We start from the raw sequence: 13,109 nt of genomic DNA on the forward strand, positions 1-13,109 counted from the left end.
GTCTCTGTCCTTGCTGCTTCTTGTGCCGTCTCCCTTCATAGGACACGGATAGGAGTGCTAGGTGTGCATCCCCACAGGCTAGATCTCAGGAACTATGAACAAATAGGAGGGGATGAAAATCATGCGGGGCAGTGGGCGCTAGAGTGGAGCGGTGTCTGTGGATGTTGACTCAGTGTCTGTTCATTGAGTCGAGCGGATGTAGATGGGATGGGAGAGGGAGGCAGGGATGAGGGCAAGATTAAATGTGCCAGTAGTGCTATGTGTAGTGATTGTATTTGCTTGACTTTATTAGTTTGCAGAGGAATCATCCAGGAGCCCTTGCCGGACGAGAATATGCAGAAGTGGACGTGAGCAGCCTGGACATCCTTCTGAGGAGACCTCAACAGTCTTCAGGTTTCTGCCTTCTGCCTAACTGGCTGTGAGTAAGCGGTGAGTGCTTGGAATTCCTTATCTGTACTCACTGTAATTTTCTTCATAGGCCGTTTCCTTCCTTGTTTGGTATGGGGCACTGTGGGATTAAGGCTGGGGAAGAGACCAGAGTCATACTTGCCAACTTTCACTGGGTACATAAGAACCCTGAATTCACAGTATTCCAAAAATCAAGCTAATCCTATTTCCAATAAGGCCAAAACAAGCCGATTCCTAAGAACCCCAACACTCAATGACTAGATCTCTCCTGGCGTGCAGTCTGGGACTGTGGTGGGTCCGCTGTGCACCCCTGACTCTCTCCCCCCTTTGCCCCTGCTTGCCGGAAGCAGCAAGCTACAACAAGCAATAAGGTACAGGTCAAATACAAGCCCAATTTCTATGTTTTATTTTCCCCTTTGAGATTTGGTTTCTGTGACCAAAGTCTGCTGTGCAAAGTGACTATTTCAGGTGTCATTGCAAGGGGTGCTTTCTACTTGTAGTCCTACCGGTGTAATGGGAATAGGGTTGAGGGCGGAGCCCCACTGTGTGTGGGAGGGGAAAATAAGAGCCTACCCAAAGTTGCTGACTGAAAGGGTAACTGATTTGTTTTTCCCCCTTGTGCTGGGTTTAGTAGCAAGAGAAAAGAAGTCACAGGCCAGAGTCTACTGCCCTTGTGCAATGGAAAGAGAGCAAGACCGATGAGTCTGCAAGCGTTGTTGATGCGAGGCAGAAGGCGTCCATCTGGGAGCGGAACCGCCACCACTCTCAATGAGATAAGTGTCATCTTTGGTGATTGCTCTGCTCAAAGCCCATCTTGCTCCCGGTAGGGATGCCCCGTTAGCTGGGACTGGGTTTGTAAGAAAAGGTTCCTGACTAGTTGCGGTTACAAGGGAGACGATGTCCCCATTTTCAGGGGCTGCTCATGTCTCTGGCCAGGACCAGTGTGTCCTCCACAGCATATTAGATCCAGCGGGATAACTCCAGCTGGTGAGTTTCTTGACTCCCTCCCACGTTTTTCTCTCTCTCTCTCCTCTAATGTGTTGGCCAACACACACTCTGTCTGTCTGTCTCTCACTCTCTCTCCTTGCCTCCTCTTGTGCTGTCTTCCTTCGTAGGACACAGGCAGGTGTGTTATGTGTGCATCCCCACAGGCTAGGTCTTGTGAGCTATGAACAAGTAGGGGCCGAAATGATGCAGGGCAGTGGGCACTAGAGTGGAGCGGTGACTGTGGGTGTTGCGGGGCTAAGACAGATCGAAAGTGACGCAGGGAAAAGGGCCTTAATTGGGCTCTATGTAGTGCAGGAGTTCTCAAACTGGGGTTTAGGTCCTGTCAGGAGGCCGCAAGGTTGTTGTTTGGGGGGTTGTGAAATTTCATCCTCCATCCTAAACATCACTTTGCTTCCAGCATTTATAATGGTGTTGAATATACAAAAAGTGTTTTTAATTTATAAGGGGAGGGTCACACTCAGAAGCTTGCTATGTAAAAGGGACCATCAGTACAAAAGGTTGAGAAGCACTGGTGTAGTGATAGTTCTTGCTTGCCTCTATTAGTTTGCAGAGGAATTGTCCAGGAGTCTCAGCTGGAGAAGAAGCTGGCAGAAGTGGACCTGACCTGCCTGGACATCCTTCTAAGGAGACATGAAGAGTCCTCAGCTTTCTGCATTCTGGATAACTGGCTATGAGTAAGAAGTCAGTGTTTTCAATTCCTTATCTGTACTCACTCTTGTTTCCTTCATAGGCCGTGTGCTTCCTCGTTGGGTACGAGGCTCTTTGGGATTAAGGCTGGGGAAGGGACAAGAGTCTCCTGAGCAAAGTGACTATTTTGGGTGCAGTTAAAATGGGTCTCTTCTAGTTGCAGCTGTAAAGAAGTAATGGGAGATGGGTTGAGGGCAGAGCTGTGGGATACGGGAGATGTGAAATGAAGAGACTATGGGACATTGCAGACGGAGATGGTAATTTTATTTTATTTTTTTCTTCCTTTTACTTCTTCCTTGGTACTAAACCCAGCAGTCACACATCAGAGTCTACTGCCCTCGTGCGATGTAAAGTGAGTGAGAGCAGCGAGCCTGTGAGCATTGTTCATGCCAGGCAACAGCCGTCAATGTGGGGGTCGAGCAGACGCCACTGTCAGTGAGATAAGTGTCTGTTTTGCTGAGGGTTCTGCTCACGGCCCATATCAGTTTCTTGCCTTTCTCTGTGTTTCTCTCTCTCTCTCTCTCTTACTCTCTTCTCTAGTGTGTTGGCCAACACTCTCTGTCCTTGCCTCTCCTTGTGCTGTCTCCCTTCATAGGACACAGGCAGGAGGGCTAGGTGTGCATCCCCACAGGCTAGGTCTCAGGCAGGAGCTGTCCATCTGGGAGCAGAACAGCTGCTACTATCACTGAGATAAGTATCTGTTTTGCTGAGGGTTCTGCTCACGGCCCACCTGGCTACCTACAGGTAGAGACACCCCGTTAGGTGGGGCTGGGTTTGTAAGAAAAGGTTCCTGACTAGCTGTGGTTTTGAGGGAGACACGGTCCCCATTTTCAGGGGCTGATCATTTCTCTGGCCAGGATCGGTGTGTCCTCGGCAGGAGGAGGTTAGATCCATGAGGATGACTCCAGGTGGTGAGTTGCTTGCCTTCCTCCTCTGTTTCTCTCTCTGTCTTCTCTACTTTACTCTACTCTACTGTGTTGGCCAACACTCTCTCTCTCTCTCTCTCTCTCTCTTTGCTGTCTCCCTTCATAGGGCACGTGCAGGAGTGCTACGTGTGCATCCCCTCAGGCTAGGTCTCGGGAGCTACGAACAAGTAGGAGGGGACGAAAATCATGCATTGTAGTGGGCGGGTGACTGTGGATGTTGATTGTCTCTCTCCAAGTGGGCTTGATGTAGATAGGATGGGAGAGGGAGGCAGGGATGAGGGCAAGATTACCTGCACCAATTGAATTTTGTGTAGTGATGGCCCTTGCTACGCTCATTTCCTGCGCTTGCAGAGGAATTATCCAGGAGCAGCAGCTGAAGGAGAAAGCGGCAGACGCAGACCTGAGGCGCCTGGACATCCTTCTAAGGAGACATGAATAGTCCTCGGGTTTCTGCATAACTGGCTGTTCCTCATCTGCACTTGCTGTAGTTTTCTTCATAGGCTGTGTTTTTCCTCCTTGGGTACGGGGCTCTGTGGCTGGGGAGGGGCCAGAATCTGCTCTGCAGAGTGACTATGTTGGGTGCCATTAAGAGGGCCAATGTAGACAGGAGAAAAGGGGCCTGAACCCTGATTACAGGGCGGTCACCCTTTCTTTAGTAAAATACGCCTTCTTTAAACGCGGTGTGTGTGTGGGGGGGAAGTCCCCAATGTGAAAAGATCTGGAAATGAACAGGTAAGGGAGGGATCCTGCTGAGTGTCTCCTTTCCGATCAATCCTCCATCTCTCAGCAACACCCTTCCGGACTTACCTTCCTACCTCACCAAGAAAATAACCTGGTGCTCCCTAACCTTTACCAGAAAAGACCCCTCGTCCTTGTGACACAGTCCTGTTAGTAGGGTTAGGTGCACCCATGTGCTGGCTCTGAATACCACCACATGTGCTTACAACACCTGAACATCAACACATTTCAGAAAGGATAGCCATATCAATCCCTTCAGACGTAGCCCTAGGAATCTCCTCTGTCTATCTCCAAAGAGACACAAGGCCTGGAATTTGGACACAGCTGAGGGAGCTGTCCGAATGTCTACAGTTGAACACTCATCAGTGCGACGGTGTGTTTCTTGTGCACAAGAAAACAAAGGGTCAAAGTTGTGGTTGGTTGAGCGGTGTAAGTTGGGCAGGGGAAAAGGACTTGAGGAAGGATGAGGTGGAAGTGAGGGTCTGAAAGGAGCCCCCTACCTCACCTGTTCATTTCCAGACGGTGTGACATTTGCATGGGTTGGGCCATTTCTTGGCTTTTTTGAGAAAAGGGGCGACTTTTCCACGGCCTCCACCATCCCCTTACAGCTGCCCCTTCGCCACACCATGTTGCGACCTATCCAGGTCAGATGCAAGTAAGATTTCACTTCAAATCTCAAAAAAGTCCAGTAGAAATAATTGTGGGGGAATTTCCTGTCACTAAGAGAAACAGAAGCTCAAGCCTTCTCAAGCGGTGGGGTGTCACTCAGCCACAGGCACAAAAAGGCTCCCCTAGTTTAAGCGTTGGAGGGATAAGACCTTACACCCTGGTTACAGGGCAGTCATTTTGCCAGGTGTGTCAAAGTGACCTGTGGTTTAATTTGCTTGGCAAAGGAGACCCAAACCTTCCTTACAGGGTGGTCCTTAAGCCAGGGGCGTTCGAATGGGGCAGAGAGAAAAGCGCTGTAAAGGAGAGACCTCCGTTCCCTCAGGAGAGCGTGGTCTCATTGCCCAGCAAGTGCCAGCGGCCCAAGAGGAGCTAGAAAGGGGAGACCTGCACCCTTCTCACAGGGATTGGTCAGTGGCAAAGAGCATTTTAAAGGCTAGATCCCAAGGAGCTCAAACCCACAGAGACCTTGTGGTGATCTGCGTGTAATGTAATATCTCATTGTAAGGTGACGGGGCCTGCAAGAGTTAGTTAACTCACAAACTGACCTTGACCCATGGCTGAACTTTAAAGACTGGTTAGGAAGATTTATAAAGGAATAGAGGTTTGAAATGCAGCCTGCATTGTTAGAAGGGTAAATGTTAGCTCAGGTCTTGTCTATTGCTATAGCTGTGATTCAAAGATCAAAAAAGCACTATTAACATTTAGGAAGACACTGGAGTGAAATAGCGTTATTGTCTATATCAGGGGTCGGCAACCTTTCACAAGCAGTGGGCTGAGTCTTCATTTATTCACTCTAAAATGTATTACTGGCACGCGAAACCTTAATGTTGTTCAGAAGATCTCTTTAGTTCTATAATATATAGACATAGAAACCAGTGTTGTATGGTAAAATAAATAAAGTTTTCAAAATGTTTAAGTAACTTCATTTAAAATTAAATTAAAAAGTTGATCTTACAGCACTGGCCTGCTCCACCCGCTGCTGGTCTGGGGTTCTGTTCCACTAGGCCGCCAGCAGGCTCGGCGGGGCCCTGCCCACATACAGTGGGTAGCTACCTTCTCCCTGGTTCTGGCCCTTTCTCTTCCTCTCTCTGCACTGAGCTGAGGGTGGGAGTGGACCGAGCACAGGGCTGGGGCTGAAGGGTCTGGCCCAGGAGCTAGAATGAGGGAGGGGGCTCAGGGTTGGGGCAGGAAGTCTGGGTGTGGGGGCACTTAACTGGGCAGCTCCCATTTGGTGTGAGGGGTGCAGGTGGGAATGTGAGGGGGGGTGCAGGAGCTCCCCTCTGGTGCTCAGGGTGGGGGTGGGGATGTGCAGGGGTGCAAGAGTCAGGGCAGAGGACTGGGGCCATGTGAGGGGGGTGCAGGTGTCAGGGTGGGGGGGCTGGATATGTGTGGGGGTACCAGAGTCAGGGCTGGGGTTGGGGGGGTGAAGGAGTCAACAGAGGACTGGGTGTGTGTGAGGGAGGTACCGGGCTCAGGGCAGGGGCCTCTGTGGGGGGTGGGGGGAGGGCGGTCAGGGCTCAGGACAGAGGGCGGGATGACTGCTGCACCCCTCCTGGCACCCCTGCCCCTATCTGGCCCCCAGAACTCTATCCCCTATCTAAGCCTCCCTGTTCTTGTCCCCTGACTGCCCCAACCCTTGTCCACACCCCCACCCCCTGACAGGACCCCTAGAACTCCTGAGCCATACAACCCTCCCCCTGCCTCCTGACAGCCCCCCCCAAACTCCTGACTCATCCAACCGCCGCAGCTCCTTGTCCCCTAACCATCTCCAGAGAGCCCCCCCCACCCTAAGTGTCCCCTGACCCCTATCCAGCCCCCACCCCCTGACAGACCCCGGAATTCCCAATGCCCATCCACGCCCCTGTTCCCTGCCTGCTGCCTCCAGAGACCTCTGCCCCTAGCCACCCCCTATCCAACCAACCCTGCTCCCTGACTGCCCCCACCCCTTACCCAACCTGCCCGGCCCCAGATCCCCTTACCATGAGCCTCCAAGCAGAGCCGCCTATGCTGCCCCGCGGGAGCACACAGCCCCACCCCCTCAGAGTGCTGTGCGCATGGGGGCAGGGCTCTGGATGAGTGGGGAGCGTCTTTGCCTCCCCGCAGAGCCAAACGGTGCCCACGGGAGCGCGCAGCCCCAGACCCAGAACTCTGCGCGTGGCGGCAGGGATCCGGGGGAGAGGCCGGTGGCTTGCTGCGCTCAACCCAGTGCTCCAGCCCGGGAGCGCGGACCCTGTGGCTTGCCGCGCTGGCAGGATTTTTAATGGCACCCTGGAGTCCCGGCAGGCAGCCGCGTGCCATTGAAAATCGGCTCCCGTGACGTCTTTGGCACGTGGCTGCCGGAGGTTGCTGACCACTGACCTAGTGTCTCTGTGGCTCCATGAGGGAAATAACTAGTGACACCCTGTGGCCACGCAGGGTAATGCGCAGAGCAGTTCCTGCATGGAGCTACAGTGACACCGTGTGGCCACGCAGGGTATTGCAGAGACCATTTATTGCGTGGAGCAACAGTGACACCGTGTGGCCACGCAGGGTAATGCACAAAGCATTTTGCGCGTGGAGCAACAGAGACACCGTGTGGCCACGCAGGGTAATGCACAGAGCATTTCACGCGTGGAGCAACAGTGACACCGTGTGGCCACGCAGGGTAATGCACAGACCATTTCGCGCGTGGAGCAACAGTGACACCGTGTGGCCATGCAGGGTAATGCACAGACCATTTGGCGCGTGGAGCAACAGTGACACCGTGTGGCCATGCAGGGTATTGCACAGAGCATTTCCTGCGTGGAGCAACAGTGACACCGTGTGGCCACGCAGGGTATTGCACAGAGCAGTTTCTGCGTGGAGCAACAGTGACAACGTGTGGCCACGCAGGGTGATGCACAGTTGCTCCATGAAGGAAATGCTTTGTCCAGTAGTCAGAGTGCCCACCCCAGGGGCGGCTCTAACAATTTTGCCACCCCAAGCATGGCGGCATGCCGCGGGGGGGGGCACGCTGGCGGTCACCGGTCCCACGGCTCCGGTGGAGCATCCGCAGGCATGCCTGCGGGAGGTCCACCGGAGTCGCCTGCTGCCCTCCCAGCGACAGGCAGAGCACCCCCCGTGGAAGGCCGCCCCAAGCACACGCTTGGCGCGCTGGGGTCTGGAGCCAGCCCTGGCCCACTCGGTGTCTGTCTTGCGCCATGAGATAAATGCTCTCTGCATTCTCCCAAGAGGCCACCCACTGACACTGCTGTTCCATGAGGGAAATACTTTGTGCATTAACCCCGAGTGGTCCCTCGTTGTCACTGTCCCTTGATGAGGGGAAATGGTTTGTGAATTATCTGGACTGGCCACCCGGTTTCACTCTTGCTCTGGGAGGAAAATACTTAGTGACACCAGGTGGCCACTCGAGGTAATGCACCCAGCATCTCCTTCAGTGCATTCCAGCCTGCCCCCCACCGGGACCCATTCAACCTCCTCCAACCTGCTCCGGCATCCCCAGACTTGCCAGCACTCTGCTCACCCCACCCCAATCTGCCCCCTGCACGTGGCCCTCCAATCCACCCCATCTGTTCCCCATCTCAGGGCACCCCAATATTCTCCATGACACCCAATCCATACACCTCAACCCCAATTGGCTCCAACCTATTTCTCCTTTGCTGGGCCCCATTTCCCCATGCCACCCACAGCCAGCCAGGCTTCCCTCTCCAATTCCTGTTACCTTTCCCAGCCACACTGGGGCCTTTCAATCCCCTCCACCCTGCCCTTACTCTCCAAGGCTTATGAATCCCACATTCCCTCAGTACAGCTTGGGAACCCTAAACCCCTCTACCTCACAGTGCAGTCCCCACCCCCAAATATCATACAACTAAGCCACTGATGCACGGACCCCAAATTCCTACTGAACGTGTCCATTGATCAGCCCCATGGACTCTCTCTCTCCTTTCCACTCCTTGTGCTGTCTCCCTTCCTAGGACATGGGCAGGCGTGCTAGGTGTGCAGCCCCAAAAGCTGTGTATCGGGAGCTATGAAGAAGTAGGAGGGGACAAAAATCCTGCAGGGTAGTGGAGTAGAGCGGTATCTGTTGGCATTGACTCAGTCTCTGTTCATTGAGTGGGGCAGATGTAGATGGGACTGCAGAGGGAGGCAGGGATGAGGGTAAGATTAAACACCGCAATAGAGCTCTGTGTAGTGATAGTTCTTGCTTGGCTTTATTAGTTTGCAGAGGAATCATCCAGGAGCCCTCACCAGTCGAGAATATGGCAGAAGTGGACCTGAGAAGCCTGGACAGCCTTCTAAGGAGACATGAATAAATCTCAGCTTTCTGCCTCCTGCTTAAGTGGCTATGAGTAAGCAGTCAGTGCTTTCAATTCCTCATCTGTACTTACTGTAGTTTTCTTCACAGACCATGTGGTTCCTTGTTGGGTACGGGGCTCTGTGGGATTAAGGCTGGGGAGTGGGCAGAGTCTGCTGTGCAGAGCGACTCTGTCGGGTGTAGTTGCAAGGTGTGCTTTCTACTTGTAGTCCTAAAGGTGTAATGGGAAGAGGGTTGAGGGTGGAGCCCCGCTGTGCAGGAGAGGCGAAAAGAAGAGCCTACGAGACGTTGCTGACTGAGCTGGTAACTTACTTGTTTTATCCCCTGGTTTTAGTGTGAAGGAAAAAGACTTCACGTGTGAGAGTCTACAGCCCTCGTGATGGAAAACGAGTGAGAGTGACGAGACGGTGAGCGTTGTTGGTGCCAGGCAGCAGCCGTCCATCTGGCAGCAGAACAGCCGCTACTATCACTGAGATAAGTATCTCTTTTGCTGAGGGTTCTGCTCCTCCAGGTAGGGACACCCTGTTAGCTGGGGCTGGGTTTGTAAGAAAAGGTTCCCGACTAGTAGTTATGAGGGAGACAAGGTCCCCATTTTCAGGGGCTGGTCAGTTCTCTGGCCAGTAGCAGTGTGTCCTCTGCAGCAGAAGTTAGATCCGGGAGGATGACTGCAGTTGGAAAGTTGCTTGCCATCCTCTCATGTTTCTCTCTTTCTTTTCTACTGTGTTGGCCAACATTCTCTGTCTGTCTGTCTGTCTGTCTGTCTGTCCTTGTCTTTCCTTGTGCTGTCTTCCTTCATGGCACACAGGCAGGCATGCTCGGATTGCATCCCCACGGCCTATGTATTAGGAGCCATGAAGAAGTAGAAGGAGATGAAAATAATGCAGAGTAATGGGCATGGGAGTGGAGTGGTGACTGTCGGTGTTAACTCGGTCTCTGTTCATCGAGTGGGGCTGATGGGATGGAAGAGGGAGGTGGGGATGAGGGCAAGATTTCAAGCACCAATAGAGATGTGTGTAGTAATGGCTAATGCATGGCTTTTCCAGCTGCTCTTCCAGAGGAATTGTCCAGAAGCCCTCAACGGAGAAGAAGCTGGCGGAGGTGGACCTGCTCAGCCTGAACATCCTTCTAAGCAAACATGAACAGTCCTCAGCTTTCTGCCTCCCGCTTTACTGGCTGTGAGTAAGAGGTCAGTGCTTTCAATTCCTTATCTGTACTCGCTGTAGTTTTCTTCACAGGCCATGTGCTTCCTCATTGGTGTCACGGAGTTTGGGGGAGACAAGGCCCTGTACCCCCGGCTTCCTGCGATTCATGATGACTGTCAGCCAGCCAGTAAAACAGAAGGCTAATTTAGATGACAGGAACACAGTCCAAGACAGGTCTTGCAAGTACAGATCACAGGACCCTTTCAGGTAGGTCCATCTTGGGGGGCCCCAGGGAGGCCAGAGCCCCATCTGGGCTCCCCTCCATTTTCCCAGCCAGCTCAAATCGGAGACTCTCCAGCCCCTCCTCTCTGGCCTTTGTCTCTTTCCCAGGCCAGGAGGTCACCGGATGTCTTTGCAAAGGGGCCAACTGAAGGTGTCAGAGAATAGAGGAGGGGCCCAGGCCGTTAGTTGCCAGGAGAGAGTGCCGGCCATTCTCTATGCAGACAGTATCACAGGGGCCCTCTAAGGATCTGCAAATATCATACACCCTGATCCCCCACACCTAGATATTTAAGAAAGGCATAGGGGAAACTGAGACACCCACACAGTATTCCGAGAAAACATTGCGAACATTCCCACTTGGTCACAGTTGGGTACGAGGCTCTTTGGGATTAAGGCTGGGGAAGGGACAAGAGTCTACTGAGCAAAGTGACTATTTTGGGTGCAGTTACAATGGGTCCCTTCTAGTTGCAGGTGTGAAGTAGTTGAGGACAGAGCCATGGGATACGTGAGCTGTGAAATGAAGACTACTCAACATTGCAGACAGAGATGCTAATTTACTTTGTTCTTCTCCCCTCTGCTGCGTTTAGTGCCGAGGGAAATGAAGTCACACGTCAGATTCTATTGCCCTCATGCGATGGAAAGTGAGTGAGAGCAGCGAGCCTGTGAGCATTGTTCATGCCAGGCAAGAGCCGTCCATTTGGGAGCCAAGCCGACGCCACCGACACTGAGATAAGTTTCTGTTTTGTTGAGGGTTCTGCTCACGCTCCATCTGACTCCAGGTAGAGACGCACCATCGGCTGGGGCAGGGTTGGTAAGAAAAGATTCCTGACTAGCTGTGGTTTTGAGGGAGACAAGGTCCGCATTTTCAGGGGCTGCTCATGTCTTTAGCCAGGACTGGTGTGTCCTCCTCAGCGTATTAGATCCAGGAGGATGACTCCAGTTGGTGAGTTTCTTGATTCTATCCCACCGTTTTCTCTCTCTCTCCTCTAATGTGTTGGCCAACACACACACTGTCTCTGTCTCTGTCTCTGTCTCTGTCTCTCTCTCTCTATCTGTCCTTGCCTCACCTTGTACTGTATCCCTTCACATGACATTGGTAGGTGTGCATCCCCACAGGCTAGGTCTTGTTAGCTGTGAACAAGTAGGGGACCGAAATAGTACAGGGCAGTGGGCAGTAGAGTGCAGCAGTGACTGTGGGTGTTGACTGAGTCTCTGCCCTTGTGGGGTGATGTAGATGGGATGAGAGAGGGAGGCGGGGATGAGGGCAAGATTAAATGCACCAATAGAGCTCTGTGTAGTGACAGTACTTGCTTGCCTTTATTAGTTTGCAGAGGAATCATCCAGGAGCCCTCGCCAGACGAGAATATGCAGAACTGGACCTAAGCAGCCTGGACATCCTTCTAAGGAGACTTGAATAGTCCTCAGATTTCTTCCTTCTGCATAACTGGGCTGTGAGTAAGAGGTGAGTGCTTTCAATTCCTCACTTGTATTCACTGTAGTTTTCTTCACAGGCAGTGTTCTTCCTCGTTTGGTACGAGGCTCTGGGATTAAGGCTGGGAAAGGGACAAGAGGCTCCTGAACAAAGTGACTATTTTGGGACATAGTGTACTTAGATTTCCAGAAAGCCTTTGATAAGAGCCTTTGGTGAAGGACCTTAGGTAAATAAAATAGCCATTGGAAAAGAGGGAAGATCCTTTCATGGCTTAAGAACTGGATGAAAGACAGGGAACAAAAGGTAGGAATAAATGGTAAATTTTCAGAATGGAGAGGAGTAACTAGTTGTGTTCCCCAAGGGTCAGTCCTAGGACCACTCCTATTCAATTTATTCATAAATAATCTGGAGAAAGGTGAGGTGGCAAAGATTGCAGATGATACTAAACTGCTCAAGATACTTAAACCCAAAGAAGACTGTGAAGAACTTCAAAAACATCTCACAAACTAAGTGTTTGGTCAGCAAAATGGCAAATGAAATGTAATGGGGATAAATGTAAAGTAATGCATATTGGAAAAAATATCCCCAACTATACCCACAATATGATGGGGGCTAATTTAACTACAGCTTATCAGGAAAGACATATTGGAGTCATCATGGATAGTTTTCTGAAGATGTCCACGCAGTGTGCAGCGGCAGTCAAAAAAGCAGACAGGATGTTTGGAATCATTAAAAAAGTGATAGAGAATAAGGCAGAGAATATCTTATTGCCCTTATATAAATCCATGGCCCACCCACATCTCGAATACTTTGTACAGATGTGGTGGTCTCATCTAAAAAAAAGATATACTGGTACTAGAAAAAGTTCAGAGATGGACAACTCAAATGATTAGGAGTTTGGAACGTTGCCCATATGAGGAGGGCTGAAAGAGGCCAGGACTTTTCATCTTTGAAAAGAGGAGATTAAGGGGGGATATGATAAATGTATGTAAAATCACTAGTGGTGTGGAGAAAGTGAATTAGGAAAAATTTATTTACTTTGTTCCCATAATATAAGAACTAGGGGCCACCAAATGAAATTAATGGGCAACTGGTTGAAAATAAATACAAGGAAGTTCTTCTTCATGCAGTGCACAGTCAACCTGTGGAACTCCTTGCCTGAGGAGGTTGTGAAGGCTAGGACTAACAACCTGCATTAATTGATCCAGTTCTCTTTTAAATGCTAAGTCCATTAGCCAGGATGGGTAAGGAATGGTGTCCCTAGCCTCTGTTTGTCAGAGGGTGGAATGGATGGCAGGAGAGAGATCACTTGATCATATACCTGTTAGCTGCCCCAGAGGGAGTGAACCTGGCATTGGTCACTGTCAGTAGGCAGGATACTGGGCTGGATGGACCTTTGGTCTGACCCACTATGGCCATTCTTACGTTCTCTCTTCTCCATGACTGGCTGTGAGTGAACAATTACGGCACTCTATTCCTCATCTGTACAACTCTAGATTTCTTCAGAGGTTGTGAGCCTCCTT

General features: G+C 51.4%; 1 long non-coding RNA gene across 3 annotated transcripts; it reads left to right on the top strand.

Annotated features, from left to right (window-relative positions):
- Positions 1-18: 18 nt before the first annotated feature.
- On the top strand, positions 19-4,722 carry LOC120400704. 3 transcript variants are annotated; one of them, XR_005596014.1, is made up of 3 exons: positions 19-429; positions 1,040-2,097; positions 2,416-4,722. It is a non-coding gene; the product is annotated as an uncharacterized LOC120400704 (long non-coding RNA). The 3 variants fall into 3 exon arrangements; XR_005596015.1 differs by having other exon boundaries at positions 2,419-4,722; XR_005596013.1 differs by having other exon boundaries at positions 1,040-2,090.
- The last annotated feature ends 8,387 nt before the right edge of the window (positions 4,723-13,109 follow it).

This window comes from Mauremys reevesii, linkage group 3 (genome assembly GCF_016161935.1).
Source record: "Mauremys reevesii isolate NIE-2019 linkage group 3, ASM1616193v1, whole genome shotgun sequence".
Taxonomy (NCBI): Eukaryota; Metazoa; Chordata; order Testudines; family Geoemydidae; genus Mauremys; species Mauremys reevesii.